The 19,468-nt window shown below is 48.7% G+C and overlaps 1 protein-coding gene across 6 annotated transcripts in view; it reads right to left on the reverse strand.

The window, feature by feature from the left end:
• RAD54L2 (RAD54-like 2 (S. cerevisiae)) overlaps nucleotides 1–1,969 on the reverse strand; it is a 69,203-nt gene extending 67,234 nt beyond the window's left edge. For 2 of the 6 annotated variants that reach the window (XM_017820012.1, XM_017820004.1), the window contains exons 1-2: nucleotides 1,296–1,432; nucleotides 568–661 (exon numbers count right to left, since the gene is read on the reverse strand). The gene's annotated coding sequence lies outside the window, so the exon portion shown is untranslated. Of the gene's footprint in view, nucleotides 1–233; nucleotides 344–567; nucleotides 662–1,295; nucleotides 1,433–1,937 lie in introns of those variants that run through there. The other 4 variants (XM_017820007.1, XM_017820008.1, XM_017820006.1 and 1 more) reach the window with 4 other exon arrangements.
• Nucleotides 1,970–19,468: the final 17,499 nt, after the last annotated feature.

The following is a 19,468-nucleotide window of genomic DNA, read 5'->3' on the forward strand; positions in this document are numbered from 1 at the left end:
ACAGTCAAGCATCGGAACAGGAACACAGAGACTGATGAACTTTTGCCTTTGAAGGGTTTAAGACCTGAATGAACAAAATCCGGCTCTGAACTTGGTGTAGATCCTGCTCTGAGCAGCAGGTTGGACTAGACACCTCCTGAGGCCCTTTCCAGCCTGAACTGTTCTGCAACATCAACTTGGATGCCGGAGAACACCACAAATGTTCTGTTACAATCTTCTATGCCAGGTTATACCTTACAAATCTTCACTAGAATGCAACCACTGTTGAGATGAGACAAAAACCACGTTGCTTGGTTCTTCTCCTCAAAAGACCACAGGATGTTCCCATCCAGGATCTGCAATAGTCGTGAACATCAAATCTGGAATTCCAAGTTTCAGAGACACAGAAGTTTCCGGTTAACCAAGTGCAGTACAAGTGGAACACAGACTAAACCCTCAGAGCTTTTTTGGGAGAAGGTGGTGCTCACTCTGAGGCAGTGTCAACCCAGAAAACACCACCCAGCCACAACAGCTCTCCCTTAAAGCAGTAACTGTTTATTTCTTGTAAATGGCACATTCAGCACCTACCGGTAAGGAACAACCCCTAGATTCTGGTGCCAATAAGGTCACAGGGGAAGAAGCTGTGCTGTTCTCTCTCTATTCGGGGTGTACAGCTCCACACCTAGGGAAAGAAGCCTCCCTTAGCAAACCAAGGCTGTGTCAGCTCCCACCAGGAACACCTGCAGTGGTCCAAGCAGGCTGCTTGGTTTTCATTCCTCTGCTGGGTGCTGCTGCCCATGGAGCAGAACTACCAAAACAAAGGCTGTTTATTCTAAATTAATTGATTCTGCATTGAAGCAGAAGGAGAGCACTCACCAGGCCCATTACTCTAAGCCAGGAAGGGGAGTTACCACCTCCAACCAGGCAGCAGGAACATCCTGAACCAACACAGAAGTTTCTGCAGTGATTTCCTACAGGCTAAGTGATTATTCATCAAGCATGATGCTTGCATAACCATACAAAGGATATCCAACATTTATAAAGTTATAAAGACAAGTAAATGTGACCATTAGTATCTTATCAGCATAAAAAAAAATCAGAAAAAATAATCCTGAACTTTCACTGTTTGGTCTTTTTCTAAATAAAAATTCCCCACCTGCACACAGACTGAGGGGATGTACCAAGAACGTTTTAAAGCACCAGTTTTGCACATAACAATGAAAGAGCAGGAGGGGAATCCAAAGGGGTTTATGAGCATCTCTCAGACGTGAGCACCGAAACGTCCAGTCACCCACATAACCACCAGCAAAAGTCACCTGCAAACTCCTCCTCGGAGGGAGCAAGTTAAAAAGCCGAGAGACGGGATCAGGCGAGGAGAGGTAACAGCTCTGCACGCCGAGCCTCCCCCCTCCGAAGCTCACCAACAAGTCTCACACAGGCACCAAATAACGACTTTGCACGTCAGTTCAGCAGTCCCACAGCCCGTGCTTACCAGTCCCACCGATCAGCGCCTCTCGGCCACCACAGAGCGTGACAACCGCTCTGCCCGGGCCCCGCCGGGCCGCCCCGGCTCGGCACCGCGCCGCCAGCACGGGCTGACCCGGGACCCCCGGCACCGCACGGGGGGCAGGCGGAGCCCCCCGCGCCCCCACAGCCATGCCCGGGGCTGGGCAGGACGCTGAGCCGGGCTCGGCGGTGCCCGGGCGGGCCCAGCCCCGCAGCCCCCGGCCCCTCGCACCGCACCGGGACCCGCCCCCCCGGGTGGCCCGGCGGCGCTGCCCCTCCGCCCGGCCCCGGAACACCCCCAGCCCCTCGGGGGCCGCTCCCCCGCCCAGCGCCCACCCCGGGCCGCCGCTCCCCGCACACCCCCGGCGGGGCGGGCGGGCCTCCCCGGCGCGCCCCTGCCCGGCCCGCTCCGCTCCCATTGTGGCGGCGGCCCCGCAGCGCTGCGCTCTCACCTGGGCGGCCGGCGGGGGCTGCGGCCCGGCGGCCCCGGGAGCTGCGGCCGCGCCGCCGCCTCCTCCCGCCTCCGCCGCTCTCGGGCCCCGCCGCCGCTCGGGGCCGCCCCCCGCCGCAGCGCCCGCCTCGTCCCCCGGGCAGCAACAGGCACCTCCGCCGCGAAGGTTCCGCAGGGCGCAGAAAGGTTCCCCCCGGCCCCGCGGGGCGCCCCCGGCCCGGCGGGTCCCGGGCCCATCCCGGGCATGGAGCGGGATGTGGCGGGATGCGGCCGCGGAGCCCCGGCTGCTTCTGCCCGTGCCATCGGCTATGAGGAGCGTGACTGCGAGGGGGCAACCCCCCCACCCCCCGTGAGGAGCTGTTAATTTGTCACAGGGTCCCGTGGTCACTGAGGCTGAGGGGGGTCTCTGCCCCTCAAGGCAGGGACACTGCGGAGCTCTGCTCTGGGCCTTGTCCTGTCAGGTGTTAAATCCCCTCACGTACATGAAAACCCATCAGGCTCCGAGCCCCCCCTCCGCGATGGGCTTCTGCACAGGACAGAACTTTCCCTCGTACCCAGCACGATACAGGACCCATTTGTGTTCACAAACGCTGTTTCTTATTCTGCTGCCACCAGCGTGGCTCCGCTGCCTCCACACCCTCCCCACAGGTACTGGACAACCACCAGAGTCCACCCAAACCCTTCTCCAGCTCGACACTCCCACTTCCTCAGCCTGTTACACTCCAACCCTTCCACAGCCTCCCCAGGACTCACTGGAATTGACCCCTCTCACAAACCGGGGGTGTCCAAAACCGCAGGCAGCATTTCAGACGAGAGCTCATCACTCACCTCCACGGGCTGGCTGTGGTCCCATGGACAGAGAGCCCAGCATTCCACAGCCTCCATCAGTGCCAGGACACTGCTGACACCGCACCCAGCGCCTGCTGCTCGTCCTGCACAGCACCAGGAGCTCGATGTGCCCGTCTGTTAGAGGGAAGAAAAAGAACAAGGCCAGCAGAGAAAGTGCCTGTCTGGTTCCCCAGTCCCAGAGAAAGAAAAGAAGTGGGAAACTGGTATATGATATGTACTGGCAGCCTGAGCATGGCCAGTGTAACTCAACCCTTAGTCCTTCAAGGGTCTCCTGGATTTCAGGGAAGACAGAGCTGATCCAAAATAAAAAGACTGTAGCACCACAGACCCACCTCACAAACAGTGTGCCTCTGGGGACTTGGCAAAGGCATGAGGGATCACAGTAAACCTTCACCCTCCTCCCCACCTAGACACCTCCAAATACTCCGTGGGACCTTCTGCTGTTAAATCTGACTCTAAATTCCAGGTTTTCCTTCCCTGTCTTGGCCTGTCACACAGAGGAGACCTTCAGAGAGAGGGATGATGATGGAGGCCTCAGAGGCAATGGAACAAGTGCAAGTTAAAGCAGGCAGGAAGGCCCCCAGCAGGGCAGCAAAGACTCCTTATGGACTTTTATCCCACATGACAACATTGAAAAATGTTATACTTTAGGCATTTGCTCCACAGCAGCAGTGACAAGCACAGTCTGGCTGAGGATGTCTGCTTCCCAGGCCACCCCTGTGAGCACTCCAGCAGATAGCACCTCCTCCTTATTTCTATAAAATTAGCTAAAACAGACCTAGAAAATAATTCTTGACTTGTATAGATGTAAAACCACTATCTTCCACAGCCAACGAACCTTTGCAATCAGACATCCATGTTGTCCAGTGGACGTGTCGGGTTGGGTTTGGCACGGGGGGACTGCCTGCACAGTCCCACTGCAGTGCTTGTCCCTTCACACAGCTCCACATCTCCCACGCTTTCCCAGCAGGCAGCTCCCAGTGCAGCCTCAGGACACTCACAGACGCCACCACCAAAAGCATTCAGTCCAAGCAGCAAGTGTAAGTTGCTGCTTTGCAACACTGAGGCTGCAGTTACACCATCCAGAGAGAACTGGGGTAGCAAGCTCAAGGAAACGAGTGACCTCAAGTCCCACCACACATGTCAGCTCTGGCTCCTTAAAGAGGTACCAGCTGTCCTTGACCATCTCTGTGGAGGATTAGGTTGAAGTGGTGACTCCTCACAGAGTAAGCAAATAAAAAAAAAAAGGTCTGAAATCCTCCAGGTGGGATCAGTGGTTGACCCCCAGCGGTCACCTACACAACCCTCCAAGTGCCTTCACAGCCTTTCCCACACACATCAGCCACCAGCAGAAGTGTTCTACAAACAACAAATTGACACAGTTCCTCAGGCCAGTGGCTGATTGCTCACCACAGTGTGTGCCCTCTGTCCTTCCCTCATGTCCTCTGCCTCAGGTAAATATTACTGGGCACCTGCAGCAGACTTTGAGCTGGGCAGGCACCCAAGCATGGGGAAATTCCCTTATCTGGGTGTTGGGAAACACCAAAGCAAAGGGATGTGGAGCACTCCCCCTGCTTTGCCAGGCTCCTGCTCTACCCTGCAGCAGTTGTTTCAGTCTCAGAGTCAACACTTTGCTTTGTCAAACCCAACTAGTGCACAGGCCCAAGGGGAGACCCATAAGATCTGAAGAGCAGTTGATTTTGACCTGCATACCAGTATGTGGCGAACTTTGCCACATGTGAGCAGCAACAGATCATTTCTCACCGGGGTGTCAGGCTTTCTCCACCATCCCAGTGCAGCTCTGCTTCAGAGATCCCTGTACATCAAAGGAACAGCAGAGCCACACCTCTAGGGATAAATAAAGCTGACTGATGCCCTACAGCTGGATCCCAAAAGAGCAAGGCAGACATTATCTTAACACAGGAAAGGCCATCAGATTTCAAAGCAACAGCTTCAACTTCTATCTCTTTAAATGCTCATATCATTTACAGTCTGAATTGGGTTCTTGGGCAGTATCAGTTACATGGATTAGGAGCTGTAGAGGACATAAGTACAATTCCTCTTCCTGAGGTTTTTACAGCTTAATGGACAGGAAGTGTAGTTGATGAGCCTCCAGCTTCTGCTGCTATGACCAGAATTTCCTCATCTTCCCTTTGTGCTTTTTTCTGTCCTAGAATCACTCTCAATTAACAGTACAAAAATAAAACCGATGTCATCCATCCCTCCTAAGCTGCACATGCATTATTCATCAACATGCCCTAATTGATTCTCTCATAACCATGAGCACTTCTGCACTTGGCTGTGTTGTTCTTGTCCAGCAGAGCACAATTTACTGAGTTTTATTTCACTTGAAAAAGGCACTTTAAAAGTCTTACCTTCCATGGATTTTCTGATCAGAGCATCAGGTTTGATCTCGATACATAGAGACATCAGTCATCAGTTTTGTGTCCAGATAAAGTGTCCATCACCTAACTGCTGCACTGATTCTCAGTGTCCTGACTGGGAGGTCAGTACTGGTCTGGATACTCTGGGCCTTCTTCCCCATGAGAGGATCTTTAAAAGAGGTGAAAGGCACGATTTGAGAAGGACTCCACACCTCTGATTAAAAGCTCTGAAATGTGTAATCTACAAAACATGTAGGCAGATGAAATGCCCTCACAAAAGCTTTCCATGAAAGTTATAAAGCATTTCCTAAACTACTCAGCCTGCCACAGGGGACAAATCTCTGTGAAGGCTCTCTCTAGAGCAGGAGAAAAATATATACCCCATTTACACAAGGATAACTCAGCTTTGCCTTCAGTGCCCCGACACTCGAATACCTCTGGATTCTTCCATCCTAAGCTTTACCCAAGAGTTCTGGACGTGGACAGGATGCTGGAAACAGCAGATACTGTTAAAGTGCAGTCCACAGACTCAGTCAGAGGAGCAGATCTGTATTTCACTGCAACCCAAGCAGCTGGGAGTCAGCATATGACACCCCATTCAAAGCAATTAATAAATCAAATCTCACCGTTGGCACAAGTGTGTTGGCTTTGGTGGGATCATAAATCATGACAATTGTTTCTCAGGTGCTCTAGTGGCAGCTTCACAACTGCTACAGCACAATTCCTACTGCTGATGGACATGCTCTTTCTTAGATCCTTCTCTTTCAAGTGTGGGGTCTCATCTGTGTTACTTCTGACATGGAGGAGGCTCGGGTGTGCCATGGTGACACCACTCCTGCTTCTTGGAGACCTTCTGTGGCCAGGGGTGTTACACAGCACTCTGCATCACACCACATTCACCTGCTTAACCACATCCGAGTTGCCTCCTTTTCCACATACCTTTGCTTGTCTCTAATTTTCCTCATTTCTCTATTTGGTGCTTGTTCTGGGTGCTTGTTCCCTTTGCCTGCTGCTGCACTGTGAAAGAAAGGGACACACTCCAGCCAGTCCTTCACAGAGAGCATATCCCGACTGCAGGATGGGAAACCTGACGGTGCCGTTTCCATCCTGAGAGAAGGACTCAAGCAGTCATGCAGAGGGAAGCGAGAAATCAGAAGCAGAAGTTAACTCGATTTCCAATATCACAGTGTGACACTGAGCTTTGTGCTGAAGGAGTTGGTCAAGGAGTTACCAGGGAGCTATAACTCAGCATAGCCTGTTAGGTTTATGGTGCTTCACGGACGTTTAATCAGCATCACGATATCCAAGCTGGATTTCACCTGCACCTCAACACTCGGCCTGCAGCCTCCTCCTTTCCCCGCTAGAAGGGGCTAAGAACCAGACACTGCAGAGCAGAAACACGTGAGTGACATCATGGACAAGTTTAAGGCAAGCCTCAACACATGAAACAACTTGAACACTTCTTCTGCACGTTAGGCTCCGCACTAGCCCAATCCAGAAGAGATTCAGTGTCACTACAAAGCGAGATCTCTCCGCTTGAAAAGCTGGCACTTTGTTTTCTTAACCCTATGGTGAGCTGCTTTGGGGAGGATTACAGTACTGAAATGCTGTAATGCCATTGCATAACTCAGCACAGCCCTGCTCACTCAAAACACTCTTCAGCCTTTAACATCCCATTCTCAAACACTGGGTGATAGAACTGGGTGCAGTCACCCAGGGAAAGCAGCAGGAAAGTAAAAGAGGGCACCACCTCTTCCAGGGGAAGCTGGAAGGCTTTACAGTATCCAGGCCAGGAAAGGAAATAGCAGAGATGCAATGATATGCAAAGTAACAGCAGGGAGCGAGGGCCAGATGGGGTGCTTTGCTCACAGGAGAGGCAGAGGGATATTTAAGGAATTAAAAATAACAAATTTAAGAACTAATACACTGAAACACCTTATTAGAAAAGGTCACACAGCTGCTCCTGGCAATCCCCACAGCAGGGTACCTGGCTAAAGCAGAGCACACTCTGCTTAGTCACCTACTCCAAGGGTGAGTTCTGTGAGGCCAGCAGTGAACCCACAGACACCTGAAGCACTCAGATCCCACAGAGGGGGGCAAAGTTAAACCCACAGCTCCAGCATGCAGGGAGTGCACCATTGAATTACCTGTGAAGGCCCGTTAGGAAATTCACAGCAAGGTAAAAAACATTTTGACATAGCTTTCTCCTTGCTCTGCTTTGCCAGAACCACATAGTGCAATGCAATTGAGAAGCAAAATGCAGTCTTACAATAAGGCATTAGCTTGCTTGCTTACTTACTTACTTACTTTTACTTACTTACTTTTACTTACTTACTTTTACTTACTTACTTTTACTTACTTACTTTTACTTACTTACTTTTACTTACTTACTTTTAAGCCCACCTTGAGAAACCAGACATTTTCACACTCCCCACAGGTTCAACCTGCTCCTTTTAAGCCCTCCTTTCCAGCCAGGTGGTTACAGCAGGTGCAACAAGGTGAGCACAACAACATCCACCTTCACACCGTCCCTGAAATGCACTGGCCCTTTCCTGGCCAACAGGGGCTTTCTGCATGTCAAGATATTTCAGTCCCCTAGGACAAGAGTGGTAAAAAAAAATCACCTCCAAACCTCCCTTAGTGGAAAATAAAGCCACCTGCTGGTCAGGACTGCCCTGCTCCCAGCTGCACTTTCGAAGCTAAAAGGAGAAGGCACCAAGTGGTTACATCTTTTCAGTAGACAGCTCTTGACCGCTTGTTATTGGAGGCACAACCAACTTCTAAGACACTCCAAAGTGACAAGGTGACCTCCTTCTGCCAAGAGAAGAGCTGTATCACAGAGCTGGAGGAGACTGCTGGTCACTTTGCTTTTGCCTATAGCCAGGTTTATTTTTCTGTCATTAGCTGTGGGGCAGGGAAGATGACACAATCCATGACCAACATAAAGAGGTTTTCACTTCCAATCCTCTGCCAAGACCTGTTTTCCCATGCTACAATGAGCTTTTCCTGAGGAACTGACTTTGATAACACTCCCTTACAAGGGCATTTTCCCCTGCGTGATGACACTGTCCCTGTGCTGGGCTGCAAATGTAAGGGCCCTAATCACCCTGACCAGCCGCACCTGGCACTTCCACTCACACGACCCCACCCTCTGGCTCTATTTAAACTCAGCCCAGGGCACTTGGCTTGGGCAGTATTGCTGAATTTGGCCTGTGGAATTACTTCCCACCTAAACTTTGACTCTGTTGTATCACCATGAGCTTGCCTGATGATCTGGATCCTTGGTGATGCTGATTGCTGTCCCACAGCCTGCCTGGTTCAGGTGTTGGGGTGACTGGTGAGACCCCTGTTCTGCTGGTTCTAGGATCTCCTGGGCTCTTAGTTTCTTGTCCCTCTGAAGTGCAGCAGCTTTTGCTATGGATGGACAAGTGAGGGACTACTCAGCCCCTGCTGTTCTCCACATGGTTAAACCTGGTGCCCTCCACCCTTGGATTGTCTGTGGATGAAGACCCTGAGGCTCTACCGTGGCTGTGGGCTGGAGGGATGGGACAGGTAGGATGGCTATAGATCACCTAGAAACACTGAGATATTTCTGGTTTGCTCATTTCACAACTGCATTTTAATTGATTATTCTGAAATTTATTCTTACACGTGAAGATGGCAAAGCAAGGAGGCTTTCTGTGGAGAGGAGGAAGGTATGTGCAATTAAATGACTAAAAATAAAAGACTTTTTGAGTTTGAGCAGGTATACAACAGGTATAAGGGCTAGGGATGGATTATCAAGTCTTGGGAAGAGAATTTAGTGCACTTTTCATGTTAATGCTGATAAGACATACATTTGTTTCTTCATCTGTAGACTCATTGAGGGATTACTATTAATTTGCAGCCATAAAACAAGTTAGTTAACTTTTTTCTTCACTGTCCAGTATGCTTTCCACTCTTTTTTGTTCTTTGTGTGGGAGCTAATCTCTTGTTTATTAGAACACCTGTAATCACTGCAAATTCTTTAAGCAGCCCATATGCAGGGGCTGGTGCGGATTTTACTTTTTACTTATTAGCAGTAATGGTTCTTTTTTAGTATCACCATTCTGAGACAATGTACCATGTGAGACTCCCCAGTCATACACATGACTGTCCAGGCAATGAAGTGTTAGTGTCACCAGGAGTTGCTCCTTTCCCTAACTCCACTGGTATCCAAGGCTGGCTCCCACTTGGAACCCTGCAGGTGTTGCCCTCTATCCCCCATGCAGAGCCAGTTGTTCTAGAGGGGTGTGTTCACACTAATGGCAAAAACTGATGTGCTGAAAAGCCACAATTCATTAGGCTGTTCATCCCAGTATCTCTTGTTTTTGGGAAGGGCTCTTCACAGCAGTTATTCCTGCTTCTTCACTCAGTGGGAATATACTGGTGTGATTCAGTCCTCTCTGCAGTCTGCCCTCCTGCAGTGGGTGGCCTCTGAATTTTGGAGTAGGCAAACATCCTTCCGATCTGCTTTCCCTCCTCCATAGGTGAATTCACATGAAAACCAGCCCCTGAACAACAACCATTTCAACTTCATTAAACAGCATGTTCCCCTTTCATTGACTCCTCTGGCTGTACAATTGTTTCTGAGGCTCAGGAGCTCAAGGAAGTTTCTCTGCTTCAAAAGCACATTTTCATTCCTGCGAGGCTCAGCCTCTGGGGCATGACTTACTAGACAGTTTTGTTGGTGGATGTATTTAAGTAGGGAAATTATGGGACTGTATGTATGAAGGAGGTAATCTTGGGGCTCCATGTATGCATAAAATGGGAAGAAACATTATCATGTAATTTTTTCACCTGTATGGCTGGAGCCTGGGCAGGTGAATGACCTTCCTTGCTCAAATGCAACGTGACCTGCAGGGTCGGCCTTTGGCAGGAGAGATGGGAGGACGATGCAATCAAGAGGCTGGGCAATTATTTTTGGAAACTTACTGTTTACAGATCAGAATAGCAGTTAAGGTGACAACACACCTGTTGGAAGAGCTTTGGAAACTGTACTGTGCTCCCTTTCAGGCACTGCCAAATAGTTATGAAACATCAAATGGTTCTTTTGCAGTGCAGGGACTGCGAATGCGTGCAGTATGTGGGGAAACAAGACTCAGATCCTTTCCTTTCTCCAGCTTCTGGTAGAGGAAACAGCCTCTGGGATTCCCCTCATCACCCAGTGTGATGGCCCAGATGTGGACATGTCCAAATGAGCCATTTCTGACTTGCAGTTGTACTGTGCTGCTTCCTTATCCCCTCCACCCACCTTATGGGCCTGGTGAGAACAAAAGTGGGGAGTAAATGAAGCCATACAGTTAATACTACTGTCTGCACCCTGCTCTAGACCACACAAAGCATGGTTTTGAAAAAGATTCATTTGCTGAAGTTAATTGGCACTAGGAGGGGGAAGGTATTAGTAACAGTTTTATTTCCAAGCAGCCAAAATAACTATACAAAAAAAAAAGGGCAAATTAATCAGCAAAGTGTCCTCGCTGCAGCCAAGCTGCACACACCCATGGTGGGAGGGTTGTTACAGGCGGCTGAGCCTGGAAACACTGCATAGCAACCGGAATTACGTGAAGTATTAGGGGAAAATTAAAGAAAAACCACAGTAGACGAGACAGAAGAAGGCAAAGAATGACAGGAACTGCAGATGCAGAGGGTTAGAAATCAGTCAAGTGATAGGAGTGAAGTTCACCCAGACAAGTTTGTGTATGACTGCCAACAGCTTGCACTGCCCTGCCGTGCTTTGACACGGAGTCACAAATGAACAGGACGAGGGGCAGAGGCTGCAGCGGGAGGTGACAGCCCTGATCCCTCCTTTGCACAGCCACTTTCTCCTCAGGAGTGGCAAGCAGTGGGCAGAGCAGGTTTTTCCACTGATAGAGACTCCTGAAAGACCAGCAGGCAGAGGTTTCAGCACATGAGTGCCATGCTTTCGGCTCTGCTGGGAGATGAGCTGGAGGCAGGGACTCTGGCTCTTGGGATGCCTCACTGTTATCAGATCTATGCACCTCTCAGGGCTTTGCAGAATTTAGAGCTCTTCAGCTGTTTCAGGCTGGAGATGTACTCCACAGCACACAAAGCTTGTTTTTCTTAGTCATCTTTCATTTTCTTAGTCATTTTCAGCTAGTCCACACCCTGGATTTAAAATTGCTTGTGTATGGTCTGGGTGCAGGGCTGAGCAGGAATGGATTGCTGCCAGCTGGTGCCTGCATGGGAAGGAGACTGCTGAATTCCCAAGAGATATCTGGAACACAAGTCCCAGCAATTGCTCCCAGCAATTCCCCAGCATCAAGTGATCAAAGATGGGATGAGAGGCATGGAGCAGAACCAGCAGACATGGATGCTGTGACTGTGGCTGAAGCACAGGATGATGTCTAAGAGTCCTTGCAGAAAAAGAGAGCTCAGGGCTGCTGCTGCTGCATCTGACACTTACAAGGGGAAGGAGGGGAGCTACAGCCCTCCCTCCAGCAAACCCTCCTCAGACAGCTGTGAATCCCTCCTGGGGATTATTCCTAACTGAGCAAATTGCCACCATTAGACACTGTTTTCTTAGGAAGAAAGACATAAGCTCTGGAGTGTAATAGTGTCTGTAGGGTGACACATTGTCCTGTGTGCACAGGGTAAGGGGTACAACTCCACTGGCTACAAAATCCATTATAAATTAATACAAGATCCATTAATAACGTTTCCATAAGGAGGACTAAGAGAGAAAAACAGCATTGGGAATAGGAGCAAAAACTCTTTAAAAAGTGTGAGCAGTCTCTGCAGCCCCTCCAGGAAGACAGAAGATTTTGTGAACGTGCCTGCAAGAAAGCTACTTTCTTCCTTCTCCTCTCCCATTTTTCAGGCTCTTGGGAGGGTGACACTGATCAAGTCCAGGCAAGGAGGGAACCTAGTTCAGAAGAGCTGGTGCTGTGAGACCTCAGCACTCCCTTTTCAGCTGCTTGCTCTTTGTGAAAGGGAGTTGCAGGGTTAGATGTGGAGATGCTGCTTTAAAGCAAACATGGATCATTCACCATCTGGGTGCTCAGTAACTGCAGCCTGCTTGTAAAACTTTCCACAGCAGGCAATGTTGTTCCCTGCAGCTCTCCCTTGGGGATCCATCTTCCAGGAGATTCTCTCATTGCTCGTGGCAGTTTTCTGTAGCCCAGGAGAACACAACACTAGTTAACAGTGAGTAGCAGGAGATTGTGTATCCTGAGGAGCTCATCTGGCAGGTAGCATGGCCTGACATACCTGTCTGCTACAGAACGGGCTGGGAACAATCCCAGCCAGCCTGCTGGGAGAGGCTGGGATGAAAATGATTCAAAATGTCTAGGGTGAAATCTCACCTTTATTATCTTAGTCACTAACATCCCACATATTTCAAGGAGACCAGCATTTTACTCCCACGATGCAAAGACAAAGGAAAATAAATCTTGGTACTCTCAGCCACAGTGCAAAATTCTGATTTATGGAAAATAGCATCCTAGACTACGAGAGTGGCTAAACATGCTTCTCCCTTCCTGGCTCAAAGCTTTGTATCCATAATTGCTAAAAATCTCCTGTGAGTTCTGCTGTCCAAACAGCCTGTAAAAGCCATAAACATCTCTCATCGTGTCCTCCTATCTTTTTAACATCTCTTTGGGCTAAAGCATTGTTTTGCTCCCAGACCACACTGAAGACTGCTGCCCAGGCACTGCATTAAAGGTAATGTGGTATTATGATAAGCATACAAATGTTACATCTAACACAGACTGTGAAATAAGGTAATACAAGGAAAATGTCAGTCCTATCCAACTGTACTGGTGATTTGGTGTGTCCAATAACTCAAAAGGATCTTTTTTCTCTGGGGAAGACTTGAAGAAAAATTATTCAAGATAAAAACTTTCAAAAACAAAAATTAATTCTTCTCAGTGGGTAACACCAAAATTATCCTTGCAGAGTGTCCCTGTTTCAGAATTAGTTGCTCTTTATCATAATTTAACAATCGTTTTGCAGCAGGTAGATACAGACACCTAAGAAATGGCAATTAGACCTGGAGTACCAGACCTAAAAGCACCACCTTTTAGAGGATATTGTTTGCCACGTTTGAGGTTTGCCATGCAAGTGCAATGTGCAGTATTGTTGTGATTCAAGTGTACTCAGTCTGTGACTTATATACACTTCTATGTAAATGATCGCTACTAAAATTGATATTTCATAGTTTGTTGTTCCTTTGTGTCCAGAAGTGGTAAAAATGTGTCTTTCTCAGAAACCTCTTCCATTACCGAGCGAGGGCTTTATGTGTTACAGAGAATATGCCGGGCATTCAGCTGGAATGGTAATTCAGAGCTTGGCATCACCCATTTATTGTCACTTGCAGCCATTACTGCACATCTGAGCTGCTCCTCACCCCACCTCCAGAAGCAGAGAGGGCATTCAGATATTTTTCTGGTTATCATTTATCAATGCTGGTGTTAGAATAAGAATAAGGCTCTAGCACTTATCTGCATCCCGAAAGGAATAGACTGCTCTATAAAATACCCTGCACTCCTATAAGTACAACTAAATGTTCACAAACAAATCTCCCTGGAGAGCAAAGCCCATGAGTATGTCTCTGCAGTTGCTAACACAGTATTCTGTGCCCTGGGAGACAGTGGGATTTTTCTCCTTTGTGGTTTGGCACCCAATTTAATTCCTAACAATCCAGTGCTTTTTCCCTTCCCCTTCTGCCCTATTGCCAGGTGCTTCTGATTTATTTGTGCAAAGAAATTTATGAGGCTTCATTCTTGTTATATTCCTTCCCCACTGAGTAGGGCTATGAAGCAGCTGGAAAGAACAGAAGACACTGTCACCTATGTGAGGGTACAAGTGGAAGAGGGAGGGAAAGAGCCCTCAAGCTGGTGCTGCTGTCTTGACATAGCACTGTGAGTTCAGGAGCAGAACCAGCACTTTATTAAGTCACCCATGATGATGGGGATCTGGATCTGTGCCATTAATGTCGTGCCCCAAGGACCACTGGAGTTCCAAGGTACATGGGCTTGGAGGTGCTCAGTGTTTCAGGAAGCTTCCCTCAAACATCCCCGTCCCAGAGAGTTTCTGGGGCTGCAGAGGCTGTTCGGGGTCAGGGCAGCACAAAGAGAGGTGTTGCCAAAGGAAGTCATTCCTTCTGGGTGAAAGACCTGAACTGTTTCATGGGAGAGGGAAACTTAGGGCAAGAGTCCTGGGTAAATCCCATCACAAACTCCCTCAGCTTTACATTACCTCATTTCAGCTGGGGATTTTTTCCCATGTTGAAGTTGTTGAATGTTTTATGCTGCTAGGGCAGCTTCAGAGCCTCTTCCTAGATGTGTCTGAATATAACTAAGAGCCAAGTGGTCCATGATCATACTTTGCAGCACTCCAGGTCCCAGTGTTTGGGCAGCAACTGCAGTGGGGCCATGGACATGTGGCTGCTGGGAGCGTCCAGAGCTGTAACCACCACCATGGTCAAACTAAAGATTAGGATTGCCAAATACCGGAGCAACTAAATATGATAAACACTACACAGTTGTTACTAAGACCATTGATGGAATCCCTCAGTGATAAAACTCAGGAATACAAAATTAACATGCTTGCACATGTGTCTGCCATCATTATAGCCCACCTTCACCAATTTGCTTGTTGTTTCCCCATGCCTCACAATTGTCACATACAGACACTTGACCCATTTAACTCCTGTAGGGAGAAGTCATGAACAGAACAGATATATAACCTGCACTATGAAAAAAAAAAAACCAAAAACAAACCCTCAAAACAAGGCCCTCCCTCCTTTTTAAAAGTACAGTTGTCTGTTGTCTTAAAATTGTACTTTCTCTTGGTTTTGTTTAGTCTTTGTTTTTTAAAGCTGCTGTTGTTACGAGTAATCCCTAAGATCCTTGTTGCTGGAAAACATTAAGAAGAATTTGTTTGTATTCCCAGTGTGTGTCTTGCAGGCATTTCACAGCATGCTGTGCATAATCTTTTCTTGCTTCCTCCTGTATAGAGAGGGTTTTTTTGCTGGTTGAGTGGCTGTTTCTTATAGTAACAAAACAGATAAAAAGGAAAACCCTTGTTAAACCACAAAAACTAGCAAGAGATTTTGTGTAGTGCCTAAAATGAACTTTTAACTCACTCCCAGTTAGAGAAATCAGGTTAGTCAGGAAACCATGTTTCATTGCCGTGATGCCACTTTCTGTGTGCTTACTGTCCCCTACTTTTCTCATGTTTTCTCTGGTATATTCTCCGTGCATGCTTTATCTGTGCCCTTCCACTGTCACAAAGGCTCTTTCCCAGTTGCTGGACCATGGCTGCATCCCCCTGGGTAATACATAGCCCATGGGTATCACAGAACACATCAGTTATCCCACTTTTCAGTGACTTGGGAGGGAGGAGAGGTATGAAAACCTGCTTGAAGCTGCTAAGTGTGTGTGAGAAGCTGAGCATAAAGCTCTGAGCAAGACTGTGCAGTACCAGTAGTGCTGCAGCAGGATTTGGGTGCCATGCTGCTGGAAAGCCAGAGGTGTATGTCAGTGTATGAACCTCTACTTCATGCAACACTGATCACTTCATATTATTTAACTTTTTTGTTGACTTTCAGCCTGCAAACGCAGATGTGCTGTCACTCAGATGCTCAGTTAGGCAGAATTATGTGCTCTTGGCATCGCACTGAGTGTCTGAACGCAGGGTTTTGGCAACAGCCTGCTTGGAAAAAAGCTGTTTGCCTGCTCATGTTCTCATTAGTATCTGAGCTGATGAACTACATTCTTCTGCATTTCTATGTTCCCAGATAGAGATCTGGCTTCTCTCTTTAGTCTGGGTTAAACGCTCAGCCAAACTGTTGCTCAGGAGGAGCTGGCTGGTAAGCCTGTGTCTGCACTGCTGAATCCATGCAAGCCCTTGGAGAGTCTGGGGAGCAGTCTGCCTGATGGCAAGTCCTGCAGCCCCTGTGAGCGTCCAGAAGAGTTTAGTGGAGTTGGCCATGGTACAGTCCTTGATGCTTTCAAGAGTGAATTGCTCCTACAGATCTACAGTAGCAGAACAATACACTGTGGTATCTTGGCCATTGCCAAAATGCAGGTCTCTCCCTGGCCCGTCCTCACAAATACCTTAGCTGTTCGTGTTGCTGTGTTAGCTCCAGCCCAGAGAAAAACCTGTCCCAGAAGCGTTGCTATCACTCTTTTATCACTCTTCCCTCTCCCCACAAATAACCAGCCTTGAACTCCTTTTGCAGTAAGTGTCATCAGCTTCCTGCCACTGTCCCTCACTCTGTCTTTTTATCTCTGAGACAAACTTCTCTTTGAGCTTTGCCTGGCCTTTTCTGATGGAAGGAAACCCCAAAAGCTCTCTGCACACACAGGAGCAGGCATAACTCCCAGAAGAGGTGGCAACTACTTTCCCTGGATACCCATCCACCTCTGCTGCTCTCTGTGCATTTATTTCCTCTTTACGCTCCATTCATGAGGGGGCCTCCCCGCCTTTCCCACTGTCACTCAGAAATAGCAAAGGAGCACAGGCAGAATTCGATTGAATGAACACATTTTTATTGCACTTTCACATTTGATGTCTCTCCCCAGTGGTTGGGTGGTTTTGCTCTGTGTGTGTGAGCACACAGATGGCTCTTTCTAAGCACCTCATCCCCAGTGACTGCTTATTAATTTTTGCTTTGGGCTATTTTGAGCTTTTTCCTCTCCTCCCAAGAGGAAGCTGGTCCGGTGTGATGATGCCGGTGTGCCACCTAGTGATTGGACTATTCCCTTGTCGCACATCATTTATTGTGGCCACTGAGTGCACACATTGTGGCCCCTGGATCACAGGTAACCTGTGGCAATGGCTGGAGCCCCTTCAGTCGCTCAGTATGTCCAGGCAGAGAGGATCCCACTGCACTGCTTTCCCTCGCTTACTCCCACTTTCTCTCTCTTTTCTCCCATCTTTCTACTGAAGTATCTGGCTTCTCTCTGATGTGGGCAAGCAGTGGGAGCAGACCATTTGTGATGTGCTGACTGCCAGCTCGCAGGTCACCCATGGCCACAATCTAATCCATTAGGCAATATTTTTGCACAGCATGGGAAAATTTAGCATTATATACATGGCAAACAAATGCCGTGGGGTAGTCTAGAAAGTGTTTAAAGCTCCTTAGGTATGAGGGATAACATTGCAAATATTATCTGCCACGGTACTGCTTCACACCTCATAAAACCACTTCTCAGCTATTCGGGCAGATAGAGGCTGGAAGAGGAATCAACAGTACTAAGGCTGGAGCCGAGGCGTTTCCAGCAGGAATTTGTGCCTGCTGCTCACTCCCCAGATTCCCAGAGGAATGTAGGAGACTGGCAGGGGGCAAAGGAGGAATGTACTCCACAGAAAAGTGCACCACAGCTGAACTGGTGCACAGGCAGGCTGACCTCCTCTGCTCTCCTGGAACACGTCCTGTGTTCAGGTGCAGCTCCCCAGACGTCTGACCTCCCGCCTGGTTCTGCAGTCCCCCGGGGCACGGGCGGTGCAAAGAAACACCCTTTAGTTTACAAGCACCTGAGCAGGGCAGGTTCAGACCCTCCCAAAGGTTCAGGTCCTGGCATTGCACCATTCCCTGGATGCTGCCGGGAAATCCAGCTGGGTGCTGCGTGTAGCTGCAGCAGCAGTGTAGTGCACACGAGTGCTGGGAAGGGACTGAGCTCTGTTACTGGACTCACTCCTCACCTGCTCTGAGTCATGCAGCAAAATTATGCTGCAGAGCTTGGTACTGCTCAATCAGTAACCACTGTCACAGCTGCCCTTCAGCAGAAACTTAATTGCAAGGAGAAACATGTTGACAGCAAATTGACTCCTACAAGCAGATGGGGCAATTAATAAAAGGTGAAGTGTAGGAAGTCAATAAACTATCAGTGTAGATCTGTGTTGGAGGTCAAGGTGTACAATTAACTCTCCTGAAAGCCTAAAGGATCCCTCCTCTCCTCGTAGAGCAGCCATGGTGAGGAGTCTCTGAGTGTTGTGAGCTTCCTGATCACAAACTTTTTCTCATTTTCAGAGCAATTGTCTGTGCAGGCAGGAAGGTGAAGCTGCTGCCTGGAAACTGGGACTGGGGCTCTCTGTCAGCAGCTGTGAGAGATGAAGCATCCCAGCTACATGCTTCCACTCCCAGCTATACTTGAGACACCTCCTGTAAATAGAACTTGTGTCTTCCTGGCTTCTCTTTCCAGTGCTGTTCCTCCTCTGATCCCACACCTAATTGTACTTAAGTCTAGAAGCTTATCAGAGCTCGGTGAAGTGGGTTTATCTTCTTCTTGTAAACCACAGTACTGCAAGGTGATCTGGGATATGACCACAGTGGGGAGAAGTGGTTCTTTGTTCAAGGAAGCTCAAGCTTTGATTCAGCCTTAAGTCACTAGAAGTTGACCATCCTATGGAATATGTTGTTCTTCTGGCTGGAGAGCCCATGTGAGTGAACATGCAGAGACAACTTTCCCCTCCTTGCACACCACAGGCCTCCCTCCCACCTCCCAGGGCAAGAGGTGCTGGCCTCTGGTTTTTATTGCTCTGCAATCCACAGCCATATTTTGTATTTGTTTTGTTGGTTTTTGCTCTTCAGTTGCACTATTAAAGCAAAGCGTTGCTGTGAGGGGGGGCCCTTACTCACTACCTCCAGTGCTGCAGGATTCTCACTGCTGCACTTGCTATGCTGGAGTTAATCAAGACTGACAGTCAAATGTTTGTAAGTGTGGTAGAGGAATTTGTACCTGTCCGAACACTGCCTGGGGCAGGGGTTTATAGAGTTGCAGTGTGAGAAAGTGGATTAATGTGGACACTGGGGGGCAGGAAGCATCTCAGCAGGGAATGGTGCTAATGAAGCTTTTCCTTGAGAGGGAGGACCCTGTTTCCCCTTATTTACTAATTTTTTACTCTTATTTGTTCTTTTAAGAGAAGGGCTTCTGGCAGTACCTGGGTAATTACTAGAGTACTGCAGCACAAGCTGGGATTTCATTGCTTTTAAAGAGAAGCCAAATTAAAGGAGAGCTCACACTGTCTTGTTCCTGCCAAGTGAGCCAGTAGAACTCTCACCTGCCCTGTAGAGAACAAGGGTGTTAGACTGAATCCTTCCCAAATATCTCCCGAGCCCTGAAAATGCAGGAGCTGGAGGCCTGAGCACTTCAGGCAGCTTTCAGAGGAGGCTGTGGCAGAGCTGCAACCTGTGCTCTGTGTCAGCAACCTGCCAGGCTCTGGCAACGAGCAGCAAGCTCCAAGCCTCCTCACCTGCTCAGGTGAACTGCACTTTCTCAGAGAAGAAACCCTTCTCCAGTGCATCACAGAT

Source organism: Lepidothrix coronata, unplaced genomic scaffold, assembly GCF_001604755.1.
Source record: "Lepidothrix coronata isolate B3197 unplaced genomic scaffold, Lepidothrix_coronata-1.0 Scaffold78, whole genome shotgun sequence".
NCBI classification, from domain to species: Eukaryota; Metazoa; Chordata; class Aves; order Passeriformes; family Pipridae; genus Lepidothrix; species Lepidothrix coronata.